We start from the raw sequence: 23,527 nt of genomic DNA, 5'->3' as shown, positions 1-23,527 counted from the left end.
AATGTCCCCTCTCACGCCTCTCTCTCTCCATCTCTCTCAATTTCTCTTTCTCCCTCTTCTCTTCATCTTCTGTGTCTTTCCTCTCTCCTCCTTCTCTTGCTCTCTGTCTAGACTCCCACATCTTTAAGCCCATCCCCTGTCCTTCCATGCACACACACACAGACGCACACACACATGCACACTGACTGCCTGCTGCTCACACAGGGCCACCAGCTAAGACTCCACTCCCCCTGTACAGCTTTTTCCAAACCTCAAAACCTGCAGTACACCCAAGCCCTTCAAAAACGTTTGCCTATGTTCCTCCAAACAAATTTCAAAAGCGCCCCTCGTGCATTTTAAAACATCCATCTACATGTCTTAACCGTGAATTAAAATACATTTATTGTTAATATGAGCTAGAAAATCCTAAATATCTTATAACATGAAACAGGAACCTTGACTGTAATTTGAATACAAATGTCATCATATACTTTCATTAGGAGGATCTTAACTACCTAATTGAATAAAGAATGCTGAATCTGGAAAAAAAAAAAAAAACCTACAAGTTTTACCCATGGATTTCATCCAGTGAGTCTGGAAAAATCAGGTCATCTGGCCCAATATTGTAGCTCCCTTGAAAAGAATCACTGTGTTAGCCTAGACTGTTTTGGTGGGTTTGGATACAGAACATCTCAATATAGTCAAAACACACCATTTCTCAAGCCCAGCTGCGTATCATCAGAAATACGGGTCAACCCTGATGGGCTGAGGGTACCTCGAGTGACCGCTCATGGAGACACCCCAAAACCAGTATTTCATTTTATTCTTTTATTTGGGGGGAGGGGCTCATGACAGTGGGGGAAGGAATGGGTGTCCAGGATGAGTCTCAGGGTGACCAAACTTTGATGGGTTCAAGAATCATTCGGCGTGCTGGCTCAAATGCAGACCCTGATTTATTACATCTACGGCTTGAGATTCAGCATCTCCAACGAGCACCCAGGGGATCCAGATGCTGCTGGTCCATGGACCACACCTTGGGGAGCAAGATTGAGAAGATGGAGCCCAGGAGCCCAGGTGATGGGGGTCTGAGCCTGGTTAAGAGCAGGGAGGTCCAGAGGATGAGTTAAAATGTTAATGATGGCGGAGTTACCCACCTGGAGCCATAGACAATGGCTTCTGCCGTCCTCATCGTTCCTATTTTTGAGCGAACCACTCCCAATGATCTCCCTCCTGTGGGTTACCTGTGCGTGGCGTGTTCACGTCAAGGCAGAATTGCAAATGGAAAGAAAAAAGATCATCACGTTTAGTTGTCTTTGTCATCGCGATAAATAACTTCTCCCACCTCCAGACTAGTAAGCCACCTCTGCAAGCCATGGAGCACAGATGGTCTCAGGTGCTGATAACCTGGAAGTTCACACTGGTGAGGTTGTCCGTGGGAGTGCCAGCCTGGAGCACCTCAGCGGACCTGTGTGCCAAGCCTGCTCCTGTGTGTAGACCCCGCCTGGGCAGACGTCCCATGCCATCCAGCTGCACCTGACTATTGACTTGTGGCCAGGCTGTGAGCTCCTTCAGGGCTAAGACTTGCCTGCCAGGTGCCCAGCCCAGGTGGGGTCTCCATGCTCACCTCCAGGTGAAGCTATGAATGAGTTGATAACGGTGACCCTCGGTTATCTTTTACACTTTCCATTGGGTCTCATCAACTCTGTCACCATTGTGACCTTGTCACCTTCACACTCTTCCCCTCCCCCATCCTTCAGACCCCATGGCCTTCTGGACACACTGTTGCAACCCCAATGTGGCCCTCCTCAAACCCATCCTTTGTCCCCAAAGCAAACTTTCTGAAATGAAAATCCACCCCTTCCTCCCTGATCACATCCCTTGGGTGGCACCCACTGACATGACTCATGAGGATTTGTCTCCTCCTGTGGCCCCAGTCAGCCCCTTTTCTTCTGCCCCAGCAGCTCTGGGTCACCTCTCTGAAGAGAGATTTCTCAGTTGCTATTTGTTCAATGCGTCATTGTAAAACAGAGGAGGACAAAGAGGTTAAAAATCGTCCCAGGGCTAGAGGAAGAGTACAAAAACTCTGAGATAAGCTTTGCTAACTGCAGCTGTGCATATTCAAGATAATCAGCTGTTGTTCAAAACTAACCGGGTCTCTCTGTCCCTCCTTAGTATACGGGTGCGCTGTCTTTCCCAGAAAGTCCAGGGGTGGACTTCAGGGTCAGACTCACAAGGTCAAATGCAGCGTGAAGATGAAAACTAACCAGCAAAGTCCAGACAGTCAGGGGAAAAGAAATTCAGTCTTCAAGGCCAAACACAGGCTGGTGGGAAGGTGCCAACCAGCAGGGTCACGTGATGCCCCTCCCAAGCCTAAAACCCCAGCACACTCTCCCCATTCCCCACCTAAACCCCAGCACACGCTCCCATACGCCACCTAAAACCCTAGCACACCGTCCCCTCCGCAACCTAAAACCCCAGCACAGGCTCCCCCAACCCCACCTAAAACCCAGCACAGGCTCCCCCAACCCCACCTAAAACCCCAGCACACCGTCCCCTCCCCCACATAAAACCCGAGCACATGCTCCCCGCCCCCACCTAAAACCCCATCACATGCTCTCCCTCCCCCACCTAAAGCCCAGCACAGGCTCCCCCTCCCCCACGTAAAACCCCAGCACATGCTCCCCCAACCCCACCTAAAACCCCAGCAGACGCTCCCCTCCCCCAACTAAAACCCAGCACACGCTCCCCCTCCCCTCCCTAAAACCTCAGCACAGGTTCCCCCTCCCCCACCTAAAACACCAGCACATGCTCCCCTCTGCCAGCTAAAACGCCAGCACACTCTTCCCCTCCCCCACCTAAAACCCCAGCACACGGTCCCCTCCCCCACCTAAAACTCCAGCACACGGTCCCCTCCCCCACTTAAAACCCCAGCACACTCTCCCCTCCCCCATCTAAAACCCCAGCAGACTCTCCCCCTCCCCCACCTAAAACCTCAGCACAGGCTCCCCCTCCCCCACCTAAAACCCAGCACAGGCTCCCCCCTCCCCCACCTAAAACCCAGCACATGCTCCCTCCCCTACCTAAAACCCCAGCACATGCTCCCTCTCCCCTCTCTAAAACCTCAGCACAAGCTCCCCCTCCTCCACCTAAAACCCAGCACATGCTCCCCCTCCCTTCCCTAAAACCTCAGCACAGGCTCCCCCTCCCCCATCTAAAACCCCAGCACACGGTCCCCTCCCCCACCTAAAACCCCAACACATGCTCCCCTCCCCTATCTAAACCCCCATGACACGCTCCCCCTCCCCCACCTCAAACCCCAGCACACGCTCCCCCTCCCCCACCTCAAACCCCAACACACACTCCCCCTCCTCCACCTCAAACCCCAGCACACGCTCCCCCTCCCCCACCTCAAACCCCAGCACACGCTCCCCCTCCCCCACCTCAAACCCCAGCACACACTCCCCCTCCCCCACCTAAAACCCCAGCACACTCTCCCCCCCCCACCTGAAACCCCAGCACACGCTCCCTCTCTCCTAAAACCCCAGCACATGCTCCCCCGCCCCTACCTGAAACCCCAGCAAGGCTCCCCCTCCCCTCCCTAAAACCCCAGCACACGCTCCCCCTCCCCCACCTAAAACCCCAGCACACGCTCCCCCTCCCCCACCTAAACCCCAGCACACGCCCCCCTCCCCCACCTACAACCCCCGCACACGCTCCCCCTCCCCCACCTACAACCCCCGCACAAGCTCCCCCGCCCCCACCTGAAACCCCAGCACAGGCTCCCCCTCCTCTCCGCTAAAACCCCAGCACACGCCCCACCTCCCATCCCCTAAAACCCCAGCACACGACCCTTCCCCTCCCTAAGACCCCAGCACATGCCCCCCTCCCCTCCCTAAGACCCCAGCACACGCTCCCCTCCCCCACCAAAACCCCAGCACACACCCCCCTCCCCTCCCTAAGACCCCAACACGCTCCCCCTCCCCCACTAAAACCCCAGCACACGCTCCCGCTCCCCCACCTAAAACCCCAGTACACCGTCCCTTCCCCGACCTAAAACCCTAGCACACTCTCCTCTCCCCCACCTAAAACCGCAGCACATGCTCCCCCTCCCCTACCTAAAACCCCAGCACATGCTCCCCCTCCCCCACCTAAACCCCAGCACATGCTCCCCCTCCCCCACCTAAACCCCAGCACATGCTCCCTCCCCTACCTAAAACCCCAGCACATGCTCCCCCTCCCCCACCTAAACCCCAGCACGTGCTCCCTCCCCTACCTAAAATCCCAGCACATGCTCCCCCTCCCCCACCTAAACCCCAGCACATGCTCCCCCTCCCCCACCTAAACACCAGCACATGCTCCCTCCCCTACCTAAACCCCAGCACATGCTCCCCCTCCCCTACCTAAAACCCCAGCACACGCTCCCCCTCCCCTACCTAAAACCCCAGCACACGCTCCCCCTCCCCTACCTAAAACCCCAACACACGCTCCCCCTCCCCCACCTAAACCCCAGCACATGCTCCCCTTCCCCCACCTAAACCCCAGCACATGCTCCCCTCCCCCACCTAAACCCCAGCACATGCTCCCTCCCCTACCTCAACCACAGCACATGCTCCCCCTCCCCTACCTAAAACCCCAGCACATGCTCCCCCTCCCCTACCTAAAACCCCAGCACATGCTCCCCCTCCCCTACCTAAAACCCCAGCACATGCTCCCCCTCCCCTACCTAAAACCCCAGCACACGCTCCCCCTCCCCCACCTAAACCCCAGCACATGCTCCCCTCCCCCCACCTAAACCCCAGCACATGCTCCCTCCCCTACCTCAACCACAGCACATGCTCCCCCTCCCCTACCTAAAACCCCAGCACATGCTCCCCCTCCCCTACCTAAAACCCCAGCACACGCTCCCCCTCCCCCACCTAAACCCCAGCACATGCTCCCCTTCCCCCACCTAAACCCCAGCACATGCTCCCCTCCCCCACCTAAACCCCAGCACATGCTCCCTCCCCTACCTCAACCACAGCACATGCTCCCCCTCCCCCACCTAAACCCCAGCACATGCTCCCCCTCCCCCACCTAAACCCCAGCACGTGCTCCCTCCCCTACCTAAAACCCCAGCACATGCTCCCCCACCCCCACCTAAACCCCAGCACATGCTCCCCCTCCCCCACCTAAACCCCAGCACATGCTCCCCCTCTCCTACCTAAAACCCCAGCACATGCACCCCTCACCCACCTAAACCCCAGCACATACTCCCCCTCCCCCACCTAACCCCCAGCACATGCTCCCTACCCCTACCTAAAACCCCAGCACATGCCCCCCCTGCCCCACCTAAAACCCCAGCACACGCTCCCCTTCCCCACCTAAAACCCCAGCACACGCTCCCCCTCCCCCACCTAAACCCCAGCACACGCTCCACCTCCCCTCCCTAATACCCCAGCACATGCTCCCCTTCCCTACCCAAAACCCAGGATAAAAACCTCTACCTTTTTCCTTTCAGGAATGTGGATCTGAGTCCTAACTCCCATCTTCTCATCCAGCTGCCTTTTCATAACAGTAAATCTCTTTCCTTGCCACAAGTCTGGTGTTTCAGTTTTTTTCTTTTTGGCCCTACTCTGCAGTGGGTAAAGGAACCTGTGTTTGGTTCAGTAACAATTGGATGAGTGAGGCTATCCCTCATAGCCAGCCCCTCAAAGAGTTAGCAGAAACCAGCTGCCTGAGACGTTCTGCAGTCTTCCTCTGTGGGTGGGTCCAGGGCCTGACCTTCGCTCTCTCATCAGAGCTTGCTTCCTCCAGGGTCTTCTTCCCTCTCCGGTTCTGCACCATGACCAAAGTAGATCGGCATAGGATTTCAACGTAAACGTCTTTGGTAGATGCTCCTGGTTGCCTCCCCATCCCTCCAGCCTCTGGTGACAAGACTGATTTTGTGCAGGTGTCCGCGGCTCCACCTCCAACACAGGAAGTAAAAGCCCTGCTTCTCACAAACGTTTCCCACCCCCAGGAAGTCAGCTAAAATGGTTCAAATGACAACAAAACTCTACACTCAGCAAAACTCTGTACTCTTGGGGAGACCGGAACTGTTAATGGTACCCTTGCAAAATGAGTGACCCGCAGGCTCCATCTGTGGGCAAAACTGAGTTTGACCATCCATCTCTGAAGTCCACAGTGATTGACAGAGGTCTAGAGAACAACAGATCATCCTCAGAATCTGGAAAATTCTCATTCTCACTGTGCATCACCACCAACCTAAAGATAAACCTTTGGGAGGATCAAAGACGCTCCAGAAAAGCGGAATGCCCACATTCAGGACATGGAAGCTTTCTGGTTAAACAGAGATGAGCTCAGTAATGGGCTCACATCTTCTTCCGGCTCTTTATCGTTAGGTTTGCACAGAAAGTGGAGACACAACTGTGAACAGAGAGAAAATGGAATGTGTTTGGAGTAGGGTTTATACAGTTCTTTTTCTGGCTAAGCCTGTATTTCTGAATCGCAGGGAATGGACAGCATTTCTTCATAATTATGGGTATCCTATGTGAAGCAGAACTTCAGATACTTTGGTAGATGTGTAATTTCTGGAAAGTGGTCCATTTGAGAACACAGTTTCAAGAACATCATCCTCATGTTTATTCTGGGGTAAAGCAGCTCTTCAAAAAGCAATTCAGTTTTCAATACATTTTAATCCGCACTTAAATTCAGGCTGCACGTGCCCCATTGGGTCTAGCCAAGATGGTCCCAGGTAAGCTCGGACCTTGGATCTCTTAGAAACTGATGTCAGAATAAAGCAGAAATTGCAAAAGAAGCACACTCTATTTCCATATCCCTTCCTTTTTAGGTGAAGATAGAAAAGAATTGCAAATTTTCATACGCGCCCAAACTAACTGACGCTAACTACTGAGAAGACCATACAGTTCTGCCCCAACCTAAGATCCATCTGCTGCCAGACACCTATTTGGTATTTTACAACCAATTCTACAGTCAAGAGTTCCCCATAAAATCAGACAGCAAATCCTACCAGATTAACTCCCACGTGTAAAATCCAAATATGTAGGGGATTTTTTGAGATCCTGAATGATCCCTGTTGAGAAGTGGTCTAATTCACCTGGGCAATTGCTAAATCATTGCTTCATTTGGTGCCATGGAAACACTGTTGTGGCCAGCCCTGGGGGTCTAGTGGTTAAGATTTGGTGTTCTCTCCATTGCCTAGGTTCGTTTCCTGGTCAGGGAACCACACCACCCATCTGTCATTGTCATACTGTGTGTGGCTGCATGTTGCTGTGATGCTGAAAGCTCTGCCACCAGGATTTCAAATACCAGCAGGTCATCCATGGTGGACAGGTGTCAGCAGAGCTTCCAGGCTAAGGAAGACTAGGAAGAAAGACCTGGCCACCCACTTCCGAAAAAATTGGCCATGAAAACCCTGTGAATAGCAGCCGAGCATTGTCTGACAGAGCACAGGAAGGGCAGAGGGTGATGCAAAAAGACCGGGCGGGGTTCCGCTCTGTTGCCACCTGGGGCTCTAGGAGTCACAATCATTGACCATACTAACAACAACAACAACAAAACAGTTATGCATTTAGATAGTCATTAAATTAAAAGTTCCAGAGGCAGATCTAATGACCATGGTGACTTTAAAGTGATGACGAGCATAAAGGATCATTTAAAATATCGTCCCCTCCAGTAGGGTAATATGAAAATACAAAATATCTTGTGGTTATAATTGGTGACAAAACCACAGGAGATGCTGTTTCTGCTGTGGCTTGTTGCCTGCGTCCACAAGGTAATGCCAAATTTAGAAGTCAGTGAATGTGGAGATGTAGATATTCTCCCGTCCAATTGCCAGACTCCTTGGGGTCTCCATGCATAGCAGTGCAATGATCAAGACCTCAAATACAGCATGATGGAAGGGAAGTGCTGTTAATCCTTTTCTTCCTGAAACACCGTTTAAATCCCGCACTTACAACGGAGATGATTAACGTGAAACTGGTTGTTTGGCTACGCTCTGATTCAGCCTAAAGTTTGTTTTTCCAGAGTAGCCTGACTTATGGCCTGCCAAATATACATTGTGCATCTCCTTCAAGCATTTTCCCAAAGCAAAGAATGCTCTCTATAAAGACAGGGATGAATATCCCCCTTTCTCTAACACTGATACCAGTGCTTCTTTGAAGATACCCTTTTCTTCCCAGAGAACCAAGGTCAAGTTGCCTGCTGTGTATGTGCTAAACTGTGGCAAAACATCTCCCGTGGCCTTGGAAAAGAAATGGTCTTCCCATCATGCTTGCTGTATGTTCTTTGTTCTGGAACAGTGCATAACCATATTGTCAGCCACGCTTCCCCGAGTGCTTTCTTCCTTGCTGAAGAGAGTGCTTCTGGGCTAGTCCTCACCTTAGGCTCAATAAATATCACTCCATCTTTCTTATCTATAGATTGGTTATTGATGATTTGCATCGACACAACCTTGGATGAACATGGCTATCAGACAATGAGCAAACAGCTGTACCTTCCAGGTAAAACAAGACCATGATCTGTTCTGAGCTGAGGAACACCTCTGTCTGTGCTGGACCCAGACCTAGACACCCACCCCTCTTATGGCTCATCTGGAACCCAGATTCTTTCAGAGTCCAGCATTGTCTTTCTGTAAGAAGCTCTTTGTCCGCATGGATGGTGGGATAATCTGCTCCATCTCGGCTCTGTCAGTCCAGCTGAACTTGGCTCAACTTCTTTCTTGTTAGAGCCCCGTTGCGTGTGCATCAAAGGGCAGATTTGAAATGAAATTGATTGCAGAGAGGGCGTGGATGGGGGACCGTGTGGTGTCTCCCATTGCATTAGAACCACAAACACTTCCAGGGAAGGCACATGGAAGAAATATCTGTAGATCGTTCTACGCGGAATATGATTGTGAATGACGTTTGCAAATGTAGTCCGTGCATGTTCTTTAAGTTATCTGCATAACGACGTGTCATCAGTGAAAACAGTCAAAATCGTAGAGTTTGGGATGTGAAGAAGAGGAATACACAGCCCAGGGCCTTGGGGAAGCTCCCAGTTCCAATGTCAACTCTATGCTTTTCCCGCTCACTGCCGGCCCTCCGCGCTCTGACTTATCCACCCCAGTAGAGAGAGAGAGATACAATTAGGGAAGTCTTTAATGTTTGTTGAATGACTAAACAAACAAATGAATGAAAGAATGAATGGGTTCCTGTCTGTGGCCACATGGCTCTCTATCAAAATCCATTTCCTCCAACATAGCTTCTGTCCAGACATCTCTGTTCAGCCTCCATCACTAGGACACATCAGCAAAATTCTAACTCCTACAATAATCCATCATTTCACCAGTCATCCCAAATCCTCTCTTTTCCAGATTCACCCTCATCGCCAATGGGCGGCCCCCTGGAAACTCTCAGAAACTGCATTTTGATTGGGGAGACCCAGAGGAAGGGGTTGCTGAGAGCTGGACCTGAGCCACAGAAGTAACATCTCCTCCATTGCTCCCTTCTCCCTCGCTCATCATCCATGCTCACCTCTTCCTCCCCCCACACCCCTTCTCCACTTCTCAACCCCTCTTTCCCCCTGCATTGAGTGTTTTCTGACATCTTCCCCCCAAAGCTGGGCTCGTATGAAGGGCAGTCTCTCTGCTCTACTAGGACTGATTTCGCCCCTTGTATCTGAGTCATCACCCAACCCTCAAGGCTTAAGAATTCCCATGAAAGTGTCGATTTTTCCAAAAATAAGCAAATCCTTGCATTTCACCCCATTTCCAGAAGTAGGAAGAGTGTGGGAGCTGGATTCAGCCGGACCTGCGCTCACCCCCCGTTCCCAGCAGTGTGAGCTGTGGGTGGCCCTGAAGGAAGGCAGTTGCAGCCAGCCTCCCCATATACAGATATTTCCAGAAACAGGGGGCCTTCCTTGGGCAAAGTGTCTCTGATGGCCACGGGGAAGCCCCAGGTGACAGGCTTACAGTAAAGAAAATGCCCTCAGAGGGAACTGGCAGGGAGGGATATGACACAGAGAAGGGAGTGGAGAGTGGTGGTAGGGAGCCATGGTGCTACATTCAAGAGGAGGGTTAGAGACAGCATCTTCAGAAGTTTCTAGAAGGTTCTGGAAGGTGACGTGCGAGAGAGGTGGTTGGGGGCTTTTGGTACAGGATAATTTCCTGGAGATGCTTCTAGGGAAGACAGGGGCAGAAAGAACCCACAGATGGCTCTGGGGCTCTGGGGACTGAGGCAGGATCTGGACAGGATGGAGGAAGTGGGGGCGACGGGGCTGGCAGCCACAGGACAGTCAGAGATCGATGTTCCATGAGCAAACAGTGGTCTACTAGGCCTGTGGCCAATGAAGAGGATGGCTCTGTGGGGCTAAGGAAGGGCTGGGTCCACCAAGCACCCGACATGTAAGTGGAGATTTCCACGTGTTAGGATTTTTTCTTTATTGGGGTAAAATTCACATAATATGAAATTCAACATTTTAAAGTGCGTAACTCAGAGGCACTGAGCACGTTCACAATGTTGTACAACCACTACCTCTATGTAGTTCCAGAACATTCTCATAACCCAAAAGGAGACCCTGTAGTCATCAGCAGTCATTCCCCATCCGCCTCTTCAGCCCCTGACAACCACTAATCCATCTTCTGTCTCTGTGGATTCGCCTGTTCTGGACATTTTATATAAACGGAATCACAAACGATGTAGCCTTTTGTGTCTGGCTTCTCTCACTGAGCATCAAGTTTGCAAGGTCCATCTACGTTGTAGCCTGTGTCAGTGCTTCACTCCTGTTCATGGCTAAGTAGTATTCCACTGTGCAGGTGGACCACCTTCTGTCTATCCATTCATCTGTCCACGGATTTGGGGGTTGTTTCCACCTTTCAGCTACTTTGGATAGTGTTTCTGTGAACCTTCACGTACAAGTTTTTGTTTGAACACCTGTTTTCAATTCCTTTGGGTGTACACCTAGGAGTGGAATCACTGGATCATTGGGTAATTCTACGTTAAATTGTTTGAGGAACCACCAAACCCTTTTCCACAATGGGTGCACCATTTTACCTACCCTGCAGCCACGTGGGAGGGTTCTAACTTCTCCACACCCTCGTCAACAATTCTTACTTTCCATCTTTTAAAAAAATTATAACCATCCTATTGATACGTTGGAGTCTTAAAAGTTGCTCAGAACTCTGGTCCTGAGCATCTGAAGGTGTAGAAGGCAAAAGCTTAGTTTTTATTTCTATTTTTTGTTCTATGACCCGAACTCAAAACCTTGGACGGCAGATGGATAGAATTTATTTTTCTTGCTAATTTTACAGATCTTGCTCATCTGAAACCCAATCTACTTGAAGGGCACATGAAGAGTCTAGTACCCTGAGTTGGCACAACTAGCCTGAAGAAAGGCTGTTTCATATATAACAAGAAAGAACCCATAGTTTGCAATTTATGTTTTATCACACTTTTATAAGTCAGGTCACAGATGGTGCATCCTGAAATAACAAACCAGAAAAGTGGATGAATCCAGTAATGAGGACACGATTTCTGCAGCCACCTCTGCAGCGAAATCCTTATCGCCCATTGATCCCATCGCTCTCATTAGGCTAGTTTTCATTGTAGGCACCGCTGGGGAAAAGAACACACACCTTCCCCAAGGAATCTGGGTCTCCTGGTCCACGTACTGTCTTTCTTATTGACTGATGGGTTGACATCTGGGGGACCAGCCAGAAGCAAATACATCCACTGCTGATCAGGGATGAGAAAAGACCTGGAACCCTCCAGGAGAACCGGGACATGAAAAATGCAATCTAATGGGGCAGGAAAATGCCACCCCAGCCCCCCAACTCTCCCAGTGCCTCGTTTCATGGCTTGGCAGCTCAGCTTCAACACTGGTCACTCCAAAAATCAGCTGGCTGTGCCCCCGCGCGCCAAATGCCTGGCTTCTGGGAGACACCAAAGCCCTGACCCCTCCTTTGAAGGGTGGCATGTCTTCAACCACCCCGTGGGCAGCATAGACAGCCCCCCCAGTTTGTCTGGGAAAGGGCAAGAAGGCATGTGCCCAGTGAGGAGGAGAGAATGTGCAAATGTGTTTGCAGACAGGATGTAAAAGACCAAGAATTTGAATGACTTTTGAAACAATGTCCTACAGTCAGCTGTGCCTGTCTGGGTGCCCACTCAGGAGACAGCGCCTACTCAGCAAGCCCCAAACAAGGGTCCCTGTGTCAGGAAGCTGCTGGCAGGGGCAGCTGGCTGGGCAGAAAGGAGAGGGTGAATGGGCGAGGGAAGGCATTTGTGGGTTGGGGCTCACAAAAATGGCCCCAACAGAGGAAACTGAGCCCATTCTGGGGTTTCAAGTGTGGCCCAATGGGGCAGGAGGGAGGAAGAAGGGAGCCCTGAGAGGCTTGGCCTGCCCTGCCAGATGCTGGAGAACCACACATCACAGAGAAGGAGAAGCCCAGGAGCCACTGGTTGGCAAAGGAGGAGAAGGAGACCCAGGACATTTCAAGGATCTGGCGAAAGTCACCCTGCAGAGAAGGTGGTCGTGTCTCAATGCCTAGGGCTACTCTACGTCTGCATTGGGTTTTTCTCTGGACACCAGGAGACTGGGAAGAGAGCCCCACTATCACTCAAATCTGACTCAAATAACACAGGGCTGGGGTTGTAATTCTCCCTTTCTGACCCAAAGAGGGAAATCCTAGGTGTCATTTTCATAAACCTACCTTTCTCTCTCTCTGTCCATTCATTCACCCAACCAGCCATCCAGCCATCCATCCATCCACTGAAACACTCATCCATCCATCCACCCAGCCAGCCATCCTTCCACTCAAACATCCATCCATCCATCCACCCATCCATCCACCCATCCATCCATCCATCCATCCATCCAACCATCCATCCACTCAAACTCACCCATCCATCCATTCCTCCATCCCTCCCTCCCTCCTTCCCTTCTCCTAGCACCTCTGTGTGCGTTCTGTTCAACTTGCTGATGCTGAAACCATTTTCTTTCTAAGGAAAATCCTGGGTCACCTCTCATTGCAATCACGAGACCCCATCTGGTCACACATCCTTCACCTGGCACCTGTCACACCCACTCTGCCCCCAGCCTTTGGGGCCCCCAATTCCGGAGACCTTGGACACTGATACAGGGAGTATCTCATTAAGTGGGGGGCAGGAAGGGTTTGCAAGATTAAATGGTCAGAGTTCCGTGACAGCTGTGGTAGGCAGACTAATGGAAGTCACAATAATAATGGAAGTTGCCATGTAGAAATAAACAGCGCTTGCTAAACCTAATTAAGGGAGTGGAAGACAGCATAACCCCACATAGGGTGTGGCAGGCTGAATAATGTCCCCCCCAAGATGTCCACATCCTAATCTCCAGAACCTCTGGATGTGTTACGTGATGTGGCAAATGGGAAATAACATGGCAGAAGGAATTGCAGCTGCTGATCGGCTGGCCCTGAGATGGGAAGACGATCCTGGATGATCCAGGTTGACCCAGTGGAATCACAGGGGTCCTTAGAAGCAAAAGTGGGAAGCAGGTGCGTCAGAGTCGGAGTGAGAATTCAAGATGCTTCCTTGCTGGCTTTGAAGACAGAAGAAGCAGCCACCACGAGCCAAGGAATACAGGAACATCTGGACATGAGAAAAAGGAAGAAAAGGAATTCTCTCCTGGAGCCTCCAGAAGGAACCAACCCAGCTGACACCTGAGCTTTAGCCCAGGGAGACCCAATTTGGACGTCCGACCGCCAGAACCATCAGAGAATAAATCTGCGTAGTTTTAAGTCCCTATAGATAGCGGCAGCTGCAGGCAACGTGCATTTACAAGAGGGAGAGGGCACGGCCATGAACGCCTGCGGTCTAGCACGGCTTCCAGGAAGCCTGAGGGCTGCATGAGGTGATGAAGGGATGGAAGGGGTTGTAGAAATGTCAGGGGAGGCATTCCAGGTGAGAGGAGAGAAGAGAGGAAAACATTGTGGCCAGAAGAACAGGCCCCCACCTGGGGCACAGGTGTACCCAGGGGTGTCGGTCCAGCTGAGGACACCACCGAACGCCCAGGGGCCGCACGGGTCAGCAAAACTCAGCCAGACACCCAGCCTCATGCTGATTCAATGCCTACAGGAGAGACTGCTGTGAACCAAACCTCCAACAGAGTATATATGTGCCTCTGTCTGACCAGCACCAATGGGCAGCTGGGGCTCTAGGTGCTTCCAAAGTGGACACCTGGGGGCCTGATCAGGGCCCAGGTGGGAATCAGAGGGGTTCCTCAGGAGGAGAAGTGACAGGTGAGCTGACAGCTGAAGAATGAGGTGTCACTAAGTGCTCAAAGAGGGGACAGAAGGGAGTTTGGGGAGGTGCGAGTTGCATGTGCAAAGGTCCTGTGTAGATGGGACTGAGGATACCTGTGGGGCTAAGTGGAGAGAAGAAGAGGCAGTATATGGTGAAGTTGAGCCAACTGAGGCCATCCTTGCTTTCCATTCTATCGTCTTGCTCTCTGCCTGCTCCCAAGAGTCCCCTCCTGCCACCCAGATGCCCAGCCACACAGCTCTCTGCTCTTGGCTTGAGTTGTCACACTTCTGTTCCTGCCCCCATTGCTAACGTCCTTCCCCTGAGCATTTCAGTGCACAGTTCATTTTCCCATCAGAAAAGCGGATGCTCCTGACAGACAACCAGGAAAACCAGAAGAATACAAGAAAAGGAGAACAATCAGTCAAATTTGCCCTTGGAAGGAAACCACGAATCTTCTGGCAACCGTCTCCTTGACGGTCAACTTCTCCACTCGTGTGTAAGTTGCTTAGACCGGATCCCATTGTAGCTTTCCCTTTGTATGGAGATGGCGCCCTCTCTCGGTTGGAGGTTCCCAGAGCCTGTCCCCAAATCTCTCCACTGTGCCCCCACTGCAAGGGCACCTCACTTCTGCGAACATCGTGCCCTTGGGAGTAACCACCTTCCTGGACCACCTCTTCCAGCAACGTCTTTCTTGTGGACCCAGCCCCACAGGGGAGTCCCTCCTCTCCAGGATCTGGATCCCATCAATGATCCAGATCTCATGTGGTGGGCTGAAGACTGGCCCCCAAAGATGCCCACTTCCTTATCCCTGGAGCCTGTGAAGGGGTTACCTTCCATGACAAAGGGGGACTTTGCAGACGGGATTAAGTTAAGGATCTTGAGATGGGGAGATGATCCTAGATTTTCTTCTGTGGAATCACAAGATTCCTTATAAGAGGGAGATTCGCCCACAGGAAAAGGGGGCTGTGCTGATGGAAGTAGAGGTCAGACTGATGCCTTTTGAAGATGGAGGAAGGGGCCGTGAGCCAAGGAATGCAGGTGGCTTCCGGAAGCTGGAAAAGGCAAAGGATGCATCCTTCTCTAGCAATTCTGGAGAGAACATGGCCCTGCCAACATCTTGATTGTAATCTGTGAAACCCATTTCAGACTTCTGAAATGCAGACATGTAAGACGGTCCATTTGTCTTATTTAAACTATGGGTGATGGTTACAGCAGCAACAGGAATCAGATACTCACTTCCTCCCTCATCCTTCTTCCTCTGCCTGCTCTATCCTGAGGCTCCCTCCACTTTCAAAGGGGTCTCCGGTCCATGAGCAGTACCGACACAGCCACCTTGAGGTGTGGGCTTAGGAATGAAAGATTTGTTTGAACCTGTTGTTAACCAATATTTAGTCGTTACGTACTACATGACAATTCAGCCCGAATGCCAGTCTGCTCAGGACACTGATCATCGTCGGAGTTTCATGCACCCCTGGGGATTTGACGACAAGGCTAAACCAAATACATCAGAATCTCAGGGCAGGGGGACAGCCCAGCCTTGTTTTTTTTTTTTTTTTTTAATTTCGAAAATGAATTTATCCTTTTTTAAATTTTATTGAGGTCATGATAGTTTATAACATTGTGAAATTTCAGTTGTACATTATTATTTGTCCCTCACCATACACATGTGCCCCTTTACCCCTTATGCCCACCCCCCAATGCCCTTTCCCTCTGGTAACCACTAATCTGTTCTCTTTGTCTGTGTGTTTATTTATCTTCCACATATGAGTGAAATCATGCGGTGTTTGTCTTTCTCTGTCTGGCTTATTTCACTTAACATAATACCCTCCAGGTCCATCCATGTTGTTGCAAATGGGACGATTTTGACTTTTTTTATGGCTGAGTCGTATTCCATGGTGTATATATACCACATCTTCTTTATCTATTCATCAGTTGATGGACACTTGGGTTGTTTCCATGTCTCGGCTATTGTGAATAATGCTGCAATGAACATAGGGGTGCATAAGCCTCTCTGAATTGTCAATTTCAAGTTCTTTGGATAAATACCCAATAGTGGGATAGCTGTGTCGTATGGTATTTCTATTTTTAATTTTTTGAGAAATCCCCATACTGTTTCCATAGTGGCTGCACTTTGCTAGCTTTTAAGCTCCCCATTGAGCAGGCAGGGCTGGGAGTGACCATGGACAAGTTGATGTGCGTCTGAAGAATCACCCTTAGGTTTGCAAGAATAGAAACAGCAGAGCCCAGCCTTGACCTGGGAGCCAGAAATAAGTCCTGCGTGCAATCATCTTTGCTGCTTTCCAGGTGGACGGGACGCATCACTTGTCGTTATGCGAGGGCGGGTGCCTGGGGCGGGGCTGCCCAGGGCGTTCCGGTTTCACTAGGAACCGGCTGTCACTTCTGATGAGCCTCCCTCTGACCTCAGGAGACTCAGAGCATCTGCAGAAGCAGAGGAGAAGGAGCATGGTTCCTTCACCTTCGGGATTCCAGTACGGATGGGATACATATCCGAATTCTCATAGCTTTCCTTATTCTAAAAGGGAGTGTGGGTTCTTTAAAAAGTGCAAAAAAAAAATAATAATTGCTTAAATAGATGAAAAAAGAAAGGTGAAGGGATATGATATAGAAAATAAAGGTGGAGTGAGGATGAGGTTAGCATCTTCGTGAATGCCGTAGGATACTGCACGTTGTTGTCCAGAAACAGGTGATGTACACAAATGTATGGTTTCTAGCAGCCAAAGCAGAGAGGGCATGTTTTCCATAATTCACTGTGACTCTGGGGCACACAAGCCGATGGCTTGGGAAATGCATATTGATCCATGGTCCTGGGAGAAGACATTTCTTCTAAGGGCCGTCACTGGGCAGGGAAATAAACACCATCTCCCCACCCACCTCCTCCAGTGCAATTTTTAAATATTGTGCCCATTTCTCAACTCTCCAGAAATTGAGATGTTTGACCCACCGCCCACAAGGTGATTATTCATTTTAAGTGTTTATAAATGAATAAAATTGGAGGGGTCTCATTTGAGCCGCAGGACAGTGAGAAAAGATTTCTTCTTGAGCTGATAAAAAAAAAATGCGTTACAATAAAAGGATATTGTCGTCAACTAAATTAGATGCTCCCCAAGAGAGTGACTTATTAATCCCCCCCATGCTGGACCCAGGCGGTAAAGAGACACAGATGTGGCCCATTGCTGAGTCACAAGGAGCGGCCCCGGGCTGTGATGATATTCAAGGCATCCTCCAACCTCACAAGGACTCAGCAGGTAGAACTTCCTCAGCAAGGGACTCACACAAAACCTGAGACTCCAGCTCAAAGAAACCGTCCTAATTACAGTGGCATGCCAGCCTCTCCTGGGAGCATCTCAGAGTGTCCACAGATGAGCGGTGAGAGTTGGGACCTCCTAAATGAACAGCTGCACTGTTATTTCCTTCAGTGAATCGACTAATCGGATGTCTTCGGGTGAGAAAGATTGCCAATCCCTGATAACACACAACACACACCAGAGCACAGAACAAATGATTCCGTGTGCATCTGATACAAAGGGCTTTTTCTTTTTCCTTTTGAAATGGACCTCAAAGTACAAGCAGATGCATATCATTAAGGGGATTGGGATGGAGAATTGTGAGGAAAATAAAACAAAAAATGAATATCCCAGGGCACATATTTCCCCATTCATCCCTGCTCTCCAGAGCCAGCTGATAGCCCAACGCAGCAAACCCAACTCAACTATGCGGAGATGAAGGAAAACGCATGAGCCACACACATTAGGGCTCCAGGAAATCTTATTCTATATCTGTCTGAATTCCAGAACAATGCTCACAGCACACCAATCCCTTACACTTAATGGGCTGCAGCTTTACCTCTGATTATTTGTTTCTACGTATTTCTATGACATTTATTTTATGTTTGATTTTGGAGCTTCATGGCTGAGAGTGGATGCCTCATGGGCTATAGTCGAATCCAAAGCAAAATTATCAAATTTCCATTACTCTCAAGTTGTGTGTCGTGTGTGTGTCTGTGTGTGTGTGTGTGTGTGTGTATTAAACCCTATGGCAAGAATTTAAAACACCTTGCAATAGAACTTTGCAAATAACCGTGGGTTAACATACTTGCACTTTCTACTGGCAATGGATGGGGGAAGGGAAGAGTATTTTAGGAAAGGCTATTTTGTTTGTTTGTTTGTTTTAATGCTATAATGATGGGAAGGAATACAGCTTGAAGGATAAACAATTTTATATGTGTTCCACAAAGTTTTATCCACCCAGAAAAAAAACAATAACAACTAGGCAGGCATTTAATGCTCAATTCACCCGAGAATCAGGCATTGGCCAAAGAAGGAAAAGTTTAATAATTTTATAAGGTAGTCTGTGCATTTTTAGTATATATTAAAGCTTTTAATGTGTTTTGGGTCAATTTTCCTGCTACCAAAACTGCCATAGATATAATTTTATGGATACCATTTTTAGTAACCCATCATGTCTTTTGCAAACGATCTGATGAACATCTTGTACAATAAGGATTTTATAAGGAAAATAGAGATATCGATAGATGAAGAAACACACAGAGGCCGGAATCCTAGTTTGACCAAAACTAGGTAGACACCTCTTCTCCCCTCCCCAGTCTCTCTCTGCAGTCAGATTCGTCTGCCCGGAATCTCAAGGAACCTGGATGACTCTGCCAGCTAATAGCCCCTCCCAGTGGGCCATGTCTTCTAACCCAATGAGTCTGAAGAGCTCTGCTTAACTTCCCGAACCTTTGACGCTTCTGACAAGGGATGTGGTTGTGGCCATCTCATTGGGTTTGGGGAAGATTCAAAGAAATCTATGCAAACAGCCCAGTGCTCAGAGGGTTCTGTATGAATGTTAAGTATGCTTCCTCTCTGAGTGCCATGTATGAGCCCAGTTAGTTCCGGAGGACGCCAGGAGCCTTCGCCACCTGAGGAGCTGGCCTGGCTCTTGGCTCCCAGGCAGCCGGCCTTTGGGTTGGGATTCTTTGTTGGTGAATACCACTTCAGCCTTCCCAGTGTGGTCCTCTTTCCCTCCATCTATCTGTCTATCTATCAGTCTATCTATCCATCCCATCTGTGTATCATCTGTTTATTCATCCAACCAACCATCCATCCATCCATCCATCCATCCATCCATCTACCCATTCATGCATCTATCTCTTTCTATCTATTTATTTATCATCTATCCATCTATCACCTATCTCTGCATACCACCCTCCCTCCATTCATCTATCCATCTATCCATCCATCCATGCATCTATATCTATCTATCTATCTATCCATCCATCCCATTATCTATCATCTATTTATCCATCCATCCATCCATCCATCCATCCATCCATCCATCCATCCACCCATTCATGCATCTATCTCTCCATACCTCCCACTCTCTAATCATCCATCCATCCATCCATCCATCTATGCATCCCATGTATCTATCATCTATTTATCCATCCATCTACCCATCCACCCATCCATGTATCTATCTATCATCTGTTTCTCCATATCTCCCTCCCTCCATTCACCCATCCATCCACCCCTCCATGCATATCTATCTATCTATCTAAACATCTATCTATATTTATTACTTTATTGACCACAAATAACACAGATGAGATTAATTCTCAAATTTTCTGGCAGCAGACCTCAAGTTGTTCCCAGGAGATGGCAACCAGAAAAAGAAAGAAGGTCTTAAACCCACATGAGGAGGAATTTGTCTCCTTTGATGAAAGACCACAGGGTCTGCCTTGCAATGCAAATTGTCTTGCAGGGTAAGGACCAGAGGGAAGAAAAAAGTTCCCTTGGCCGAGATGGGAGGCAGCAAGAGCGCTTGCTTACAAGGAGATTTTTAAATCATTTAAATGAGTGTGTGGTCTTTTCTGCCCAATGTTCTCCCTACCTCTTAATTTAAATTGACTTCTAGACTAATGGAACAAGGAAACTCTGTGAAGCTCCTTTCACTTGCGAGCCACCCTGGGAGAGGTGTCCTGTTTAACCGCATTCTTCACTGGAAGAGAAGACAGAGCCAGCCCCAAAGTCAACGCTCAATGTGAGTCATACCATTTAGTTAATATATGATTTGAATAATTAAAAAATAAAATTTAACCAATAGCCAGCCATCCTGGCCAGAGGCAAGCTAAGCCACTGTCCCCTTTCTGCTCCCCAGTTGGTGTCTCTTGAAAGTTCCCATTTTTAATACAATGGAAATCACCACAATATTTTTAGGGGCTAATGAGAAGTCAAGAGTTTCTTTATATTTTTAATATAAAAGAGAACATCTGCTGCCCCTGGGAAAATATTTATGAGAAACATAACTGAACGAAGAACCAGCTTTCCTTTTCATGTGCCTTCTGAGTAGCAGATTCTCCCATTAGTCCCCAGCGCCGACTCATTAAATATTTAAAGCCGTCGTCCGGTAGAGATTTACCTGCCTGAAACGTTTCAAGAAGCTGGAAAAAGGGGAGGGTAGGTTGCTCCCTCCCACACAGCCGTGGAATTAGGAATTCCGCCTGGATTAGAGGCGTGTGGGGCTTGGCTGATTCCACACGGACTGGTAACGTCGCTGAGAACATTTCCAACTCTGAAGGTTTATTTTCCAACTCCACCTTTGCACAGGCTTCCGGGGTGTCCTGGTCCCTTAGGGAGCTGGCCTTAGCAGCTCCTGTTGATTGTAGATGACCAAGTTGGCCATCTGCTGTGCACGGAGGAAAGGACTGGCTCCTTGGGGTGTTTTAAAAGGGAGGCAGTCGTAAATACGAACTCTAACAAGCCAGCCAAAGAAACCACCATGAAACTGTGCAGTTTTCCTAGTTTTTGACCACAGGTTTGTGCCTCAGAGAGCAACAGACAGATGACAGGGAAATCCTAAGTCTTCTTCCCAGGAACACAGATGGTAAAATTCCATAGATGCTGACTCAGAGTCAGGTGGAGTCCAGCCTCTCTGCAGAGCTTCCCTGTAAAGAGACAATGAGGAATTTCTTATTGGAACGGACCAGGTAAAATGAAACTTGAGTTTTTTGAGCTCACTTAAAACCCCTATTGTAAGAAACGCTCGGTGTTTCTCGCTGTTGGTGGCCAAACCTTGTAACCGTCAATCTGTCCAAACCCGTTGATGTCATGTAGCCGCAGTAGACCTTGAAGACGGGCTCGGCTGTTGAGTGTCTTCCCTTTTCTCCATCCCTTTCATCCTCTCAGCAGAGCCAAGAGTTGAGGCAAAGTCCGGATGGAAGGAGCAAAGCAGAGACCAAGAGGCTAGTGCGTGTCAGACAGGCAGGCATTGACGTCTTCCCCTAACACATGTGACGGAGTTGAACTTTTAGACCTGCTGTGCCCACCTGAAGACCAAGAACTCAGAATAAATTAGTAGCCCGAATAAATGCTACCTGTATGCCTTGTCCTGATGACAGCCAGGGGAAGCAGAAGAGGGAAGAAAGGATTTGGGAGAGGGGAGGTGGGGATATAACCAATGGGGAGATTGTGTGGTCAACTGCATCCCTGTAGGTGCTTTCCACCAAAGAATATTCTAGAATTTCTCACACTAAACAACCTCATTGACTCTCTAAAAGAAATCCAGTTCATTCCTTCATTTATAGTTTCTCTCACATTCTCCTCCCTCTGACCATGGCCGCATTGAACAAAGAGGAGACCCCTCCCTCCCCCACCCTGCAGCACGAGGGGAGAGGACGTTGTCAACACTGGGAACAGAGAGGATGGCTGAGGGGTCCTACCTTGCTCTTGGAAGGATGCAGCCAGCACAGGGCAAGACTGGAGACATTCCAGAACCTTCCACAGAGGGAATGCCTTTGGGAGCAGTGCTCAGAGGGGCTTATTCTATTGGATCTAAACCCAGCTGCCCTTGGAGCACATGACCTGGAATGTCTGAGACAGTCTCCATTTCAGGGACTTGTTAGATCATGTGTGCACCGATCAGGTAATTTTATAAGTCATTTTCTTGTAGACCAAAGTCGTAAGGGAGGGAAGAGGAAGGTGTAAGAGTATCCTGGGGCTGCCATAAGTAACAAATTACCCCAAACAGGTGGGTTTAAAACCACAGGAATTCATCTTCCCCAGTCCTGGAGACCAGAAGTCTGAGATGAAGGGGTCGCAGGGCCGCGCTCCCTCTGGAGGCTCCAGGGGAGGGTCCTTCCTGCGTCTTCCAGCTTCTGGGACTCCAGGCGTCCCTGGGCTGGTGGCTGCCTCCCTCCATCTCTGCCTCCGTCTCCACGTGGCTTCTCCTCTGTGTCTGTGTCTCCTCTTCTGTCTCTGATGAGGACACTGTCATTGGATTTAGGGCCACCCTCCTCCAGGATGACCTCATCTCCATCCTTCACTTAATCACACCTGCAAAGACCCTGTTTCCAAATGAGGGCTCATTCCCAATCACTCCCCACAGAAACTCCTTGGCCCTTGAATCCTGGTCTCAGAGTCTGCTTCCGGCCGAAGCCAAACTATGACACACGTCTTCTGGAAAGGTCTGCCGGATAGTCACCATGAAGAGGCATGGAATGACTAAAAACGTGTCTTGGCAACATCTCCTCTTTCCCAGCTGTGGTCTTTGCTGTCGGGCACCACGGAGGTGTGACTAAGAAGGAAGTTCGCGAAGACAGTGTGTTTCTTCCTCCCTGCTGTCCTCCCACCTCCCCAGCTGTGCAGCACACAGGAGAGTCATCCACAGCCCTTGATCTCACGCTGCCGGCGACTCCCAGCAGAGTCCAGCCAAGGGCATCCCCGCCGGACACATCGCTCTGCCCTCAAACCCCAGAGAGGAATCAGCATCTTGTAATTGCAGAAAAAAAAATCTGAAAGGTTACTTGTAAACGAAGTTCTGGGAAGCCCTGCCCATCACATTTTGACTCTCACGGCAAAGTGCACGGAGATGGCGAACTTCGTTCAGACTTTACAGTCCCTCTAGTTCCTAAATCCAACCCCTACATTCTCATGAGTCAGTTTCCATTCCCTAAGGTACAGTCATGGAAAAATAAAAGAGAGGGAGATGAGGAACGCACACACAGCTTTGCATTTCTATTTCAGAGGTTCTGAATGGGGGCCCAGAGAACGCGCTTAGCATCCATGAATTATGATAGAGGGTATTTCCCATCTTCTTAACACATTCCACACTACCAAGAGGCTTCTGGGAACCTGAGCAGCATTTGAACAATCCCACAGCTTAGCACACGTAAATATTTACATCTCCCCCAACAGGGAATAATATGTACGTGTGCCCTTTTGAAAATGGAGTTAATGCACTTCTTTCTGTTAGATGTTCAGAATGATTTGTTAAAC

General features: G+C 49.4%; 1 long non-coding RNA gene across 1 annotated transcript; it reads right to left on the bottom strand.

Moving 5' to 3' along the window:
* Nucleotides 1-793: 793 nt before the first annotated feature.
* LOC131400426 (uncharacterized) lies at nt 794-5,809 on the bottom strand. The gene is made up of 3 exons (XR_009217356.1): nt 5,463-5,809; nt 1,134-1,220; nt 794-1,012 (listed from the first exon to the last, which is right to left on the bottom strand). It is a non-coding gene; the product is annotated as an uncharacterized LOC131400426 (long non-coding RNA).
* Between the last annotated feature and the right edge of the window lie 17,718 nt (nt 5,810-23,527).

Source organism: Diceros bicornis, chromosome X (assembly GCF_020826845.1).
Source record: "Diceros bicornis minor isolate mBicDic1 chromosome X, mDicBic1.mat.cur, whole genome shotgun sequence".
NCBI classification, from domain to species: domain Eukaryota; kingdom Metazoa; phylum Chordata; class Mammalia; order Perissodactyla; family Rhinocerotidae; genus Diceros; species Diceros bicornis.
Note: the sequence above shows the minus strand (reverse complement) of the source record. Positions and strands in the feature narration are given on the sequence as shown.